The sequence below is a fragment of the Arvicanthis niloticus genome, chromosome 17 (genome assembly GCF_011762505.2).
Source record: "Arvicanthis niloticus isolate mArvNil1 chromosome 17, mArvNil1.pat.X, whole genome shotgun sequence".
NCBI classification, from domain to species: Eukaryota; Metazoa; Chordata; class Mammalia; order Rodentia; family Muridae; genus Arvicanthis; species Arvicanthis niloticus.
The window spans coordinates 45,190,804-45,203,165 of NC_047674.1; the positions used below are offsets into that span (position 1 = coordinate 45,190,804).

General features: G+C 43.1%; 1 pseudogene; it reads right to left on the minus strand.

The window, feature by feature from the left end:
* Positions 1-1,408: 1,408 nt before the first annotated feature.
* On the minus strand, positions 1,409-2,109 carry LOC117722265 (ras-related protein Rab-25 pseudogene; annotated as a pseudogene).
* Between the last annotated feature and the right edge of the window lie 10,253 nt (positions 2,110-12,362).

The window sequence follows — 12,362 nt, forward strand, 5'->3', positions numbered from 1 at the left end:
TTTTTTTCAGCCAAGTGCATTTAGAATCAGATGCCTATATGTTAGGAGGCGAATGCAAATTGTTTGACCGATGGCCCCCACTTGGGTAATGCTGACTTCATCTGACACCCTTAGAATCAAGGTCAGCAACTGACTGGGTTTCAAGTCTAAACGGATGTCACTGAAAAGTATCGTCTAAAATTAAATAAGTAAACCAAACCACATGCTGTGGTTGGGCTATCTTTATTTTTTTTTCTTTCAACAGAATTGCAGCTAACATGGCTTAGACAACCACAGACTGCATTGAAAAAAAAGAAAGATACAGCACACGAACTTGGAAAATGTTGCTAACTGGTATTCTGCTCCTTCAGTGATATCAAGGCTGCCGGGATGACGGAACCGGTGCGCGAACTGGAGGATGGTAAAATCAAGACCTTGTGATTTGGTATTTCTGTGTTTCAAAATCTTTTGGAAGATTTAAAAATGCCATGATACTAAAAAAAAAAAAAAAAAAAAAAAAAATCAAGTAATAAAAATGTTGAAACAATCCGAAGTTTAAATCTGGCGAGAAATCGAAAGGCACTGTCCACGAGGGCTACATATCTACACGTCTTTGAGCTTCAAGGAATCCAAAGAGAAGATAAATGAATTCAGTTACGTTAACAGAAAGGAAGACCTTAACAGAACCTTTAAACAAAACAAAACAAAACAAAACAAAACAAAACAAAAAACTCTGTTATTTTCCCTAGCAGTGCTTTTGGAACACAAAATTTGTCAACTATAAAAGACTCTGGATATTGCATCAGTTAAGGGCCTGTTTTGGGCTTCAGACACTCTGAAGATCAGGTCCGGTCCCACCTTAGCATCTGTGAGCCAATGAGAACACCAGCTCACTTGTAAATCCATTTCCTTACCTGTAAAGGGAAGTTGACAGTAGAGCTCACACAATGGGCCCATAGTTGCAAGAAATAAGCTCATGCCTGTGTTCTGACATAAATCCAGTGCTCAATAGGTGTGAATAAGCTGTTAATGTTTATAGATACATCGTGCATAAAACAGCCTGTCAAAGGACTCTTGAAGGAAAGATGATCTGCAGGTCTGAATACTGCAGAATACTAGGAATGCTAGCTGTTTGTCTGTTAGTATGAATGAGTACTCCCCAGGGAAATTGAAGGTTTCCAGATGGCCCAGATGAACTAGAATTCCATTGAATAGTTGTTTGTTTGTTTTCTTTCATGATACAAAACAGCATTATTTGTTGGCCTTCGCCTGTAAGGGGTCCAGGTGATGGAGAAAGAAGTTCTGGACAGATCATGATGACCCTGGGTACTTGTGAACAGGGACTCAAGGATAGGGAGAAGTCCTGCGGTAAGGATGGTGGAGGTACCCAAAGGCTGAAGGCAGGATACAGGGTTGGGCAAAGCTGAAGTCAGGGGCTGATGCAACAGGCCCTCTTCTCCCCAGGGCCAGCATCCTGTCCAGCTTGGGCATTGCCCAGGGTGATGGCACTGGTCTGTGCACTGTTCTGCCTCTGCTTGGGCACCTTTGCCAAGATCTCTTTGAGGACAGTCTCAAAGGCTAGCTCAACATTGGTGGAGTCTACGGCTGAGGTCTCCAGGAACAGCAGACCATTGTTTTCAGCAAACATGCAGGCCTCCTCAGTGGGGACCTCTCGGGCCTGGCTGAGGTCATTTTTGTTCCCCACAAGCATGACAACAATCGTGGCTTCAGCATGGTCATACAGCTCCTTTAGCCAGCGTTCCACCACGGCGTAGATCTGGTGCTTGGTCAGGTCAAATACCAGGAATGCCCCCACAGCTCCACGATAGTACGCAGAGGTGATGGCTCTGTATCGCTCCAGGCCAGCTGTGTCCCAGATCTGTGCCTTGACAGCACCAGTGCGGGTGGAGAACTCATCCCCAATGGTGGTGCAAGTGTGGTGCGGGTGAACCCGGACAGCAGATTGGTCTTGCCCACGCCTGACTCGCCGATCAGCACCACCTTAAGGACAAAATTATAATCTTCATCTGTTCGATTTCCCATCTTGGCTCAGCATGGAGAGTGAAGGCATTTGCAGGTGCAGAGGTCACAGTCTGTTGATTGGTTAAATGGCCTCAACTCTCAGCTCTTAAGAGACCTGCACATGGCTTCTCCCTTATTGGGGTAAGGGACAAGAGGGCTGAGTTGAGGCCAGGAAGGGCCCCAGAGGCTCAGCTCTGACACTTTAGGCTACTCTGTGGGAGCTGAGAGGACGAGTTGTTTGTTTTTTAAAGAGGCTATTTCAGGTGAAGCATGGTGTGCTGTTCTGAGGCTACAGCCTAAGGCTGGCTTTGGAAGAGTAATTCAGGCTAATGAAGGCCCCCTATTCTATTTTGTGCTCACTATACGGTTTGCTGATCAACTAATTAAACAGACTGTGTTGACGACCTGGAAAACAAGGCAGACATAAGCATTTCTAGCAACGGACAGGGACAGTCCCTGCTCAAAATTCAAAATGATGAAACTGTTCTTACATACTGTTGCACTGACGAAAGAGAGAGAGAAAGGGAGAGGGAGAGAGAGAGAAAGAGAGAGAGAAAGAGAGAGAGCACAGTTTACTTGAGTTAATACAGAACACAGTTCTGCATGCATCTATATTTTATGTATGTATGTATGTATGTATGTATGTATGTATCTATCTATCTATCTAAAGACTGGAATATTATATTCAGGGAGCTATGGCTATAGTCTGTCTATCTACGTCCCATAGTTTATCTATGTCTCATCCATACACCCACCAACATATATTCACACTGATACAGTTTGCAAATGAAATGTCCCTAATGAGCTCAAGTCATGTGCTCTAGCTGGTCATGCTAGTCTGGGAACTACTAGAGACTTTAAGAGTTATGAGGGGTGGCTTTGGGGTGTCTGTATTGTCCCAGGCCCTGCTCATCCTCTCACTCACTCTGCTTCCTGTTCACCATGTAGCAAGAAAGTAATCTACCGACTTCTCCCACTGCCACGATGTCTTCCCTAAGTCTAAGAACCATTATAGAAACTCCATGAAGCTAGGAGACAAAATAAGCCTCACTCTGAGAGAGAGAGAGAGAGAGAGAGAGAGAGAGAGAGAGAGAGAGAGAGAGGGAGAGATTACTCATCCATAATTATAATTATTTGAAAAAAGCTTTTAGGGTGTACCCCTTGTTGCAATCATTTTAAGTTTTAAGAAACAGCATTAATTCTGTTTTTTTCTCTTATTACAATATATTTTAACATTTCCACCTAAACCACAATATGTCTCTCTCTGTCTTTGTCTCTCTTTCTTTGTGAGTCTGTGTTTATCTGTCTTTCTGTTTGTCTGCCTAACATTTTGAAAAATGGATGGACAGTAGATCAGTTAACCAATTATTTACTGATTAATACCTTTACCTTAAATCATCACCCCACAGCATAAACAATATTAATATCTTGGTGTAAAGTAGAATTATTGCCATTTTACCTTTGCATAGTGACTCAATTTGGTTGTATAATACTGCCGTGAAGACTGAAATGTAAAGAAAAATAATGAACATTCTTGGTTGCAAAAATAGAGAAGATTTTGTAGTTTTTAATACTGGAAAATTGTGACTAATTTAGGTCTAAGGAAATGGCTCAGTGGGTGACGTGCTTGGCATGAAAGTGTGAGGACCCATGCATGGATTCCCAGCACCCACTTAGAAGTTGAGTGTGGGTTGCATATTTGTAATCCCAGCATGGAGGGTGGATAGTATAGGCAGGAAGACCTGGGAGCTTGCTGGCCGGCCAGTCTAGCCAAAATGCTAAGCTCCAAGTTCAGTGAGAGACCTTGTCTGAAAACGTGAGGGGCATCAACTGAGGAATACACCTGAAACTCAGTCTCTGTCTTCCTGAGGGCTTTCATTGACAAGGTCACATAGTCACAGACACACACACACATAGACATAGAGACAGACACCAGATACAGATACACACACATACATGGAAACACACACACATACAAAAACAAACACACATAGATACAAACACAAACGCACACAGACAGAAAGATAGACACAGACATGTAGATACAACACACACATACACACAAAGATACAGATACACAGACACACAAGGCACATGGATATACACACAGAGACACATAAACACACACACACACACACACACACACACATACACGCAGACATATACACAGACATGCCCATGGACACATGGATACATACACACAGACAGACACATGGATATACATACATACATACATACATACACTGAGACACACAGATTTAGACACTGATTCAACACATACAACAGACATACACAGAGGCAGCCACACACACAGACGCACAAACACACAGACAGACACACAAAAAACACAAACACACACACACACGCACACACAGATACTCAGACACAGACACACACAGACACACAAATACACACACAGACACATACACAAACACATACAGATACACATAAATGGACATACACATGAACACACACAGAGACACACAAATACACAGACACAGACACATAGACAAACACATATACATACACAGACACAGACAGACACAGATATAAACACATGGATACACATACACAGAAGACACACATAGAAACAGACACATAGACACAGATTCACAGACATACACACACACACAGATAACGCACACAAGTACACACACAGACACATACAAAAACAGACACCCAGATACACATATAGAGACACACAGACACACACAAACACAGACACATATATAAGGATACAAACTGACACACACATAGATGCACACATATACATAGACACACACAAACACAGACACATATCTAGGGACACATACTGACAGAATCACATAGACGTACACATATACATAGACACACACATGTCCTCTCCTTCCATGGGAAGCACGGCTGAGCCTATGTTCAGTTTGCCTTCCCTTTCAAGGTCTCCTCTTGTTTTCTGCATCCTTCAGCTGTGCCTTTGTCAACTTTTGAAGCTCTTCCTCTCTTTCTCTGACATAAAGTTTCTCTCTTTTTTCTCTCTCTCTTTCTCTGTCTTTGTGGTTTGTTTATTAACCTTACACTTCTTTAGGGTCACAGAATCAGCTTTTAGTTTTCAATAATACTCTTTGAAAACTTAGTTTTTCAGTTGAGTTTCTGAGTCTTCAGTGATTTTTTTTTTTTTTTTTTTTAGAGTAGCAAGTTGAAAACATTGTCTTGGTTCATTCTGTCTTCCTGGTGCACCTCTTGCTTTTATCATTGGTTATGTCTGTCTGTCTGTCTTAAAAAGCTTAATGTCCTGTCCTGACTTGAAGATATTTTTTCTGAGAAAAAAGTTGAACAAAATCAAATGTAAACTAGAGAATAATTTTGGATAATACTATATGCTGGAGAATTAGATTGGTTCCCATCTTTTTCTGAGGAGATAAAACATTATAGTCATGTATCTTAGCAATGAGGAAAGAGGCAGGGTCAGACTAGTATTAGTTTAAGTAAGCTTTATGTACCCAGTTCCACAATTAAGATGAAAATGAGTGAAGAGAAACTAATTTCAAGAACTTTGACACATGTATTTTTAAATATGCACCTAGAAATTTGCATATATATTCCACTATTTGTTTAATTTCCTGTTGATGCATTTAATATGCATTGTATATTAATGAATCCAATAATAAAAATTATCTGCTAGGTCTTTGTTTAAATACATATTATTACTGCAGGGCAGAGATGGCTCGTCTATCATGCCCTGTGTTTTATTGAAAAGTTGTAAGGATGAAAGTTCTCTGTGATTGAAACTCAGTTGAGCTAGCCTGATCAAAAGTCAGAATCAATTATAAGGGAACAGAGATATCTCAATGAAACAAGGGGAAGACATACAAGTAGGGATTCAGACCAGCACTGCACACAATAAACTAAAAACAGTCTCTCAACTCTTGCCTGTCCTCAACTGTGTCTTTCCCCCTGAAAATCCCTTTTCTCTGCTTCCTATGCTTCTGACAATTCCAGGTTGACCTACTAGCTACACCAATCGCGTCTCGAACTGCAGTTGAACAGGATCATGTAGTAATAGCACAAATGAGCCTGTAGAGAAGAACCTAGCCTTCAGGTTGGGGTAGCCCTGCTCCTAAAGAGGAAGAAAACCGTGTTCCTGACAGACATCTAAATGGTATGTATGAGTAAATGGTGCATGAGCTGTAAGTCACTATCTTCTTACAACAGAGGAAAATCATGCAGCTGCAGATGCCAAACTCATTTCTTTTCTTCACACCACCAACTCTTGGCCGGGATGCCGTTAGTTCCACTATCCTCCCTCAGTGTAAGTGATTGCTTTTATTCTGTTTGTGGCATCAGGTTTCAATTATACACATTCTTTATGCACATACATATACATGCATATGTGTTACAATTTTATGCCTGTGTATGTCAACTTAAATATATTTCTCTGTATTTTTTTTTTTGTTTCTTTCTGGTTACACTTATAAAGTTCTGTTCTAAGCATAGCACAAAACATAAACTGAAATTTTAATATGTGCCTGTTAGCTATCTCCTCAGGATGCTTTTTCTGCCTGAGAAGGTTAGATACAGTTCCATCTCTCACCTTTGAAATTAGTCATGGGTTTTACGAACTGGGTGTGATGGCTTATACCTGTGATTCCAGAAGCAGGCGTGATGAACCAAGAGGATCACGATGTATTTGTGGCCAGCCTGGACTATCCAGTTTTAGGACAGCCTAGGATATAGAGTGAAACCTGGTTCCTAAAAATGAAAAACAAGCAAACTGTATTAGGTATGTGCGTTATGTAGGCCTGGGCAGATCTCTTCGAATCAAATCCATGTGATTTTTTTTTTTTTTTTATGCTTTCATAAGGTAAAATCTGCTACGTCAGCCTTTGTAAGCAAACGTGGGTAGCTTCATGCTGAAGAGTGCTACACAGGGGCCAGGGCCCCATCTCAGCAAAATGCAGCCTCTGCCGGAGATGGTGAGTAGACAGCCATTGAGGAAGTGGTTGACAAAACATTTGCCACAGCTGGGAAACTCATCTCCAGCCAGAGGGGACCTCAGCCAGGTGCTTGATGACGTGTTCACAGTAGAGCTTAACAGACACCTTGGTTTGGATGGGGAACCAGGATCTCTGCAGAAATGGTTACTTACTGGTTGGCTCATTCACAGAACATTATTTATTTTCCTTTCTCCCTTCCTTCCTTCCTCCCTCTCTTCCTTCCTTTTTCTCTTCCTTCCTCCCTTCCTCCCCCTTTTCCTTCTTCTCCCTATCTCCTCTCTCTCTCTGTGTCTGACTTTCTTTCTTTCTCTCATGTATCTTCCGTCTGTCTGTCTGTCTGTCTGTCTGTCTGTCTGTCTTTCTGTTGATTCCTCCACCCACCCATCTATTTATCTGCCCACTTGATGCTGTCGTTGATTAATCTGCTCTACTTTCCTGGCCATGGCAGCGTGATTCTCGAATGAAAGACACACATACACAGCCTTACATTTAATACACCCTAACCAATGATGGGTCACTTCCAAACCTCCATGTGGCTAGCACACTCTCCCGTCTGATATTTCTAAATTATTACTTACTAAAACCTATATTCTATTCTGGATGCCTCTGCCTGCAACCCTCCTGGACCATGATCCCTGACTCTCACATGTTGGCTATGCACTGTGTGTCCTGTACTTCTCAAGCCTGATCCTTCTGCATCTCAGGTATGACGGTACTACCTCTTCCTCCCTCCTGCGTTCCTTGCCCTGAAAATCTAAAGGTCCCACCTCTGTCTTCCTATCCAGCCATTGACAGCTGTCGACTTTATTTACCAATCAAAGTCGACTGGGGGCAGGGACCCTCAGTGTCTTACATGCAGATGCGCAGATTCCTGTGTAATTTTGGGGGGACCAAAATAACAATGCAAGCAGTAAACCAAATCCACAATACCCACCAATTAGTTTTTCCACTTCCTTTGTTGGTCTGGCCAGTATAGACAACGGAACAGGAGCCTGGAGGTCATGGTTTACAGGGTGTATTCTCAGTCATAACCATAATGGACATTGTCTCATACTGCAAACAGTCTTGCGAGGCCCTGGGAGCTTTTCTTGGGAAGCTGCGTTCTGTCATCCCTAATTTCATGTAGCTGCAGATGGATGAAAACACACTAGGGCTGGATGCTGAGGGACTTTCTCAGCATCAAGATGGGGACCAAGGAAAGCAAACTCTGTTAGTGTTTGCTTTGGGGACTGAGGCCTAACTAAAAACCAGTAACGACTACCTCTCGGGTTCTGTAAAGGAAATGACAAGCCCCCTACCAGAACCTACTTATGACTCTGTAAAGGATTCTCTAGGTGCCTGGATTTCAGAAAAATGTCAGGTGCTATAATTATTATTTCCTCAATGGAGTTTACAGGCCCATGTACCAGACTCAGAGACATAGAGGATTATAGATGGTGGTAAATCCTCCACCAGTACCCCCAAAAGTATAATGGGCACACTTTAAATGCTTTCCCCTCTCTCACACATCAGGGACACACATTCTTTCCCTGGAAAGAATACAGGACCATCTTTTCCCTCACTGTTACCTGGAATTACAGACAGCCCAAACAACCCATCAACTAAATGGCATGAAACCTCCCCCTTACTCTGAAACCTGTATCAATGGATCCTGTCTCTACATTTGGGTCCAAAGTCTCTTCACCCCCCCCCCCACTGTTGTTTGTCTGGTTGATTGTTCATGACATTAATAACTCATCCTACATGCTCTGGTCTGCTGAGACCAGGAACCAAGCCAACAAAACCCCCATTGTAGAGACACACGTCAGCATCTGTCTCTTTCCAACCAGACTTTTCTTCTCTGCTGTGTCTTTACGAGCTCCATTTCATATTTGGGATGGAGATCTATTTATTCATTCAGGTAAAGGAGTTTAATTGGGGTTACTCAAACAGAATATAATGCTCCTAGAAGCTATAGGTGGTTTAAGACAAAGCCCAGTGCCAGGTGTGGGCACACCCCCACAAATTGGCATTCAGGGGTGTCCAAGAAACCCTTAAACCAATATAGCCTATTCCCACTGCTTTTGGTTGCCCATAACAAAACCATAGTGTTGAAGGCACTAGACACTTTGGTTATAGGACATGGATAAATCAAGTTGATCCTGACCAGGAAGACCATTTCTCTGCTGTGTAGTTTTGTGGTATGGGAAGATGCTGTGCACACTGCTGCTGCTGGTGGGGTGATTCATCAGTGGTCTTACTTAGCTGTGAACTGTGTGAATTACAGTAGAGGCCAGTATAGCAAGATATGCCCAAAGATACAATCTTGGCACGGATATGATGGGGATAACCAATTGCTTTCTGAGTTAAGGACCACACTTCAGGAAGAAATACATCCCTGTTAATGTAAATGTGTCCAAGAATACATGGTTGGGAGCTCATAGGTCTCAGGCTTGAACCTACTATAAATACTACTAATAATGTACACAGTAAACATGGCATCAAACTGCCCTCTAAATTTGTATTTACATTCCCACAGATTGGTGCAGCTCTCAGAATATTTCTTTGTACAGAGGACTGTGTCTGACAAGGAACTCACAATTGATCAACGTTCAGAGAGCAAGGATCACAAATGGGACCTCTAGATTGCATCCTCTGCAGCCAAGGTTCTTGGAGCATCAAGGAAGAGGGTCAGAGGTTGCAAAGAACCAGAGTTCGACAGTTTTCAGCATAGGGTAGGACCACTTCACACCTCTTCTATTAGCACAAGATAAAGCCAGGCAACACTTAACCCTAACCCTAACCCTAACCCTAACCCTAACCCTAACCCTAACCCTAACCCTAACCCTAGGAGGAAGAGGTTCGTGAGCCTACAGCACTAAGTGAGGAGCTATGGACTGTGATGGCTTCTCTGGGAAGGAGAGTCAGTTTAGTTTAAAAGCATGCATGTGTAAGGCGACCACACTTCAATGGATGGCTCCATGCTCACTAATGTATGGGTAGTATAAATTGGACTGAGTGGATTATATTTGAAACAAAAAAGTACACGAGGTTTGGAGGGTGTGGCAAGACGGAGGCTGGATCGGGGAGGATGGTGAATTTGATCAAAATACGTTATATGAAAATCTTAAAGCATTAATAAAAAAAGAGGAACAAGGACAGCACCCACCACAGCGTGTTCATAGGACAGAGAAGAGAGAGAGACCAGTTGCTATTTTCTTAAACCCTAGAGTTGCAGGCTTTCCCTTCAAATGCATGTTCAGCTGCAGTTCTGGGCATCTTTAGTTGGTTACCTGTCCTTGATGTTATTTGTATAGAGAAACTGCAAAGGAAATTCTATTTTCACTTGCTTTTAAAGCCAGAATCTCTGAGAAAAAAAGGCAGCATTGCCACCACGCTGGGCACTTTTCCATCAACTTAACACAAGTTATAGTCATCTGAGAGGGAGGAGCCTCACTGAGAAAACACCTCCATAAGATGTGCAGCTTGGTCTTCTTCCCCAACAACTGGAGTGGGGGTTTTCCCTGACTTTGTTGCCTGTCTGTGGATCCTGTTCCCCTAACTGAACTGCTTGTCTGGCCTCAGTGGAAGAGGGTGTGCCTAGTCCTGCAATGACTTGATATGCCAGGGTGGGGTGATACCTGAGGGAGGGGGCTTCCCCTTCTCAGAGAACAAGGAGAGGGGAAGACTTGGAGAAGGGAGTGCTGCAGCCTGCAGAATGTTTCTCTAATTATGATTGATGGGGAGGAAACAAAGCCATTGTTGGTGTGGCCACCCCAGGCTGAGCAAGCCGTGGGGAGCAAGTCAGTAAACAGCACTCCTCCATGGCCTGTGGGTCACAGCTCCTGCCTCCAGGTTCCTGCTAGTTTGAGTTCCTGCCTCAGTGATGACTTGACTCAGTGATCAACTACAATGTAGAAGTGTAAGCCAAATAAACCCCTTTCTCGCCACTTTGCTTTGGGACCTGGTGTTTCATCACAGCAAGGGAAGCCTTAAGTAGGATAGCCATCAGTAACAACAGATACCTTCATAGTGGACACAGAGTATTGGCTCTAGCTCTTGTAGTTTACTTTTCTTTGAAGTGATACAGCTGGGACCTTTTCTCACGTTTATCTGTCCTTCTGTTTTCTTCTGTGAGTTGCCAGCTATTTTTCTTGGTCTATAAATGTATAGAAACATTTCCATGACACTTAGCACTCTCTGAGAGATTCTTAATATTTTTAAGGGGGGTGGACCCAGTGTGTGTGTGTGTGAGATTGTTCTGGCCCTAAAGGTAATCTATTAGCAGTGAGTGGAGGAAATCTCTTAAGTGGCGTATGTCTAGAATCACACTGGGATGCTGAGAAGAAAGGAAAGGAGTGTGAGTTCAGGGGAAGCCCGGGTTACACAGCTATACATACTTTCAAAAAGACAGCCAAGCAAACAAGAACAATATCAAAGTTTTAAAATGGAGGGCGTGCAGGTGAGCCAAACCCAAGGGCATGAGGACGGACCCAGCCCCTTGCTGAATGCACTTGGGAGACTGGGCCTCCTGTTTCAAATGAGTGGCATTGCAGAGGTAGCTCTAGAGGCATGGGTGCAGGTGAGGGCACGAGAGCAGAGAGCTGACCCTGCCTCTTGCCAGTGGCAGCATTGGATGGCCAAGCTGGAGGAGTGTTGGAGAGCTCACCCTGGTGGTGTGGAAAAGAAAGAGCTGGCAGGCTGACCATCTATCTGAGCTACCATCTAGGCCCAGATTCAGGGCTTTGAGTTGGCTCATCCCCAAATCTACGTTGTCTGTGAACTACTGGAGTAAATGAAAGGGTGGTCCTGCTGATTCTGCTGACACAGGCAACAACAGGATAACTGAGAGGCGTCCTGATGAGGACCCAGTATTGATGGTGTCACAGAAGCCAGAGATCTAGAACCAGACCAGTGACTCATTACAAGGAACATTTGCAAGTGAAGATGTGTGGACAGAGGGGTGTACTGTGGGAGACACCACGGCACACTACAGCTTCCATGATGAGATGTTTTCTATGCTTTGTTTTGTTTATTATTTTCGTTCGCTTTTATTTTTATTCTTTTTTCAAGGGGAGGTTGCAAGGGCAGAGGACAGATATGAGGAGACGGGAGATGAGTGGGACTGGGGTGCATATGTGAAGCTCACAAAGAATAAATACAAAATAAAAAAAAGAATTAAAAAAAGAAAAGAAAAGAAAAAAAATAAAAATAAAATCTCAACTGAAAGTGAGTATCCCAGAGTGACCATCACAGTCCACTGGACTCTCTATGATGCTACTGGGTCTTAGCGAAGTAGAGCTGGCCACTCTCCAGGTTTTCTACAGCATCAGCTGCTGTTCTGTATTAACCTACGGACTCCCTGTCAACTACCTTGGATAGGATTCTTCATTCTCCTACCGTCCCTAT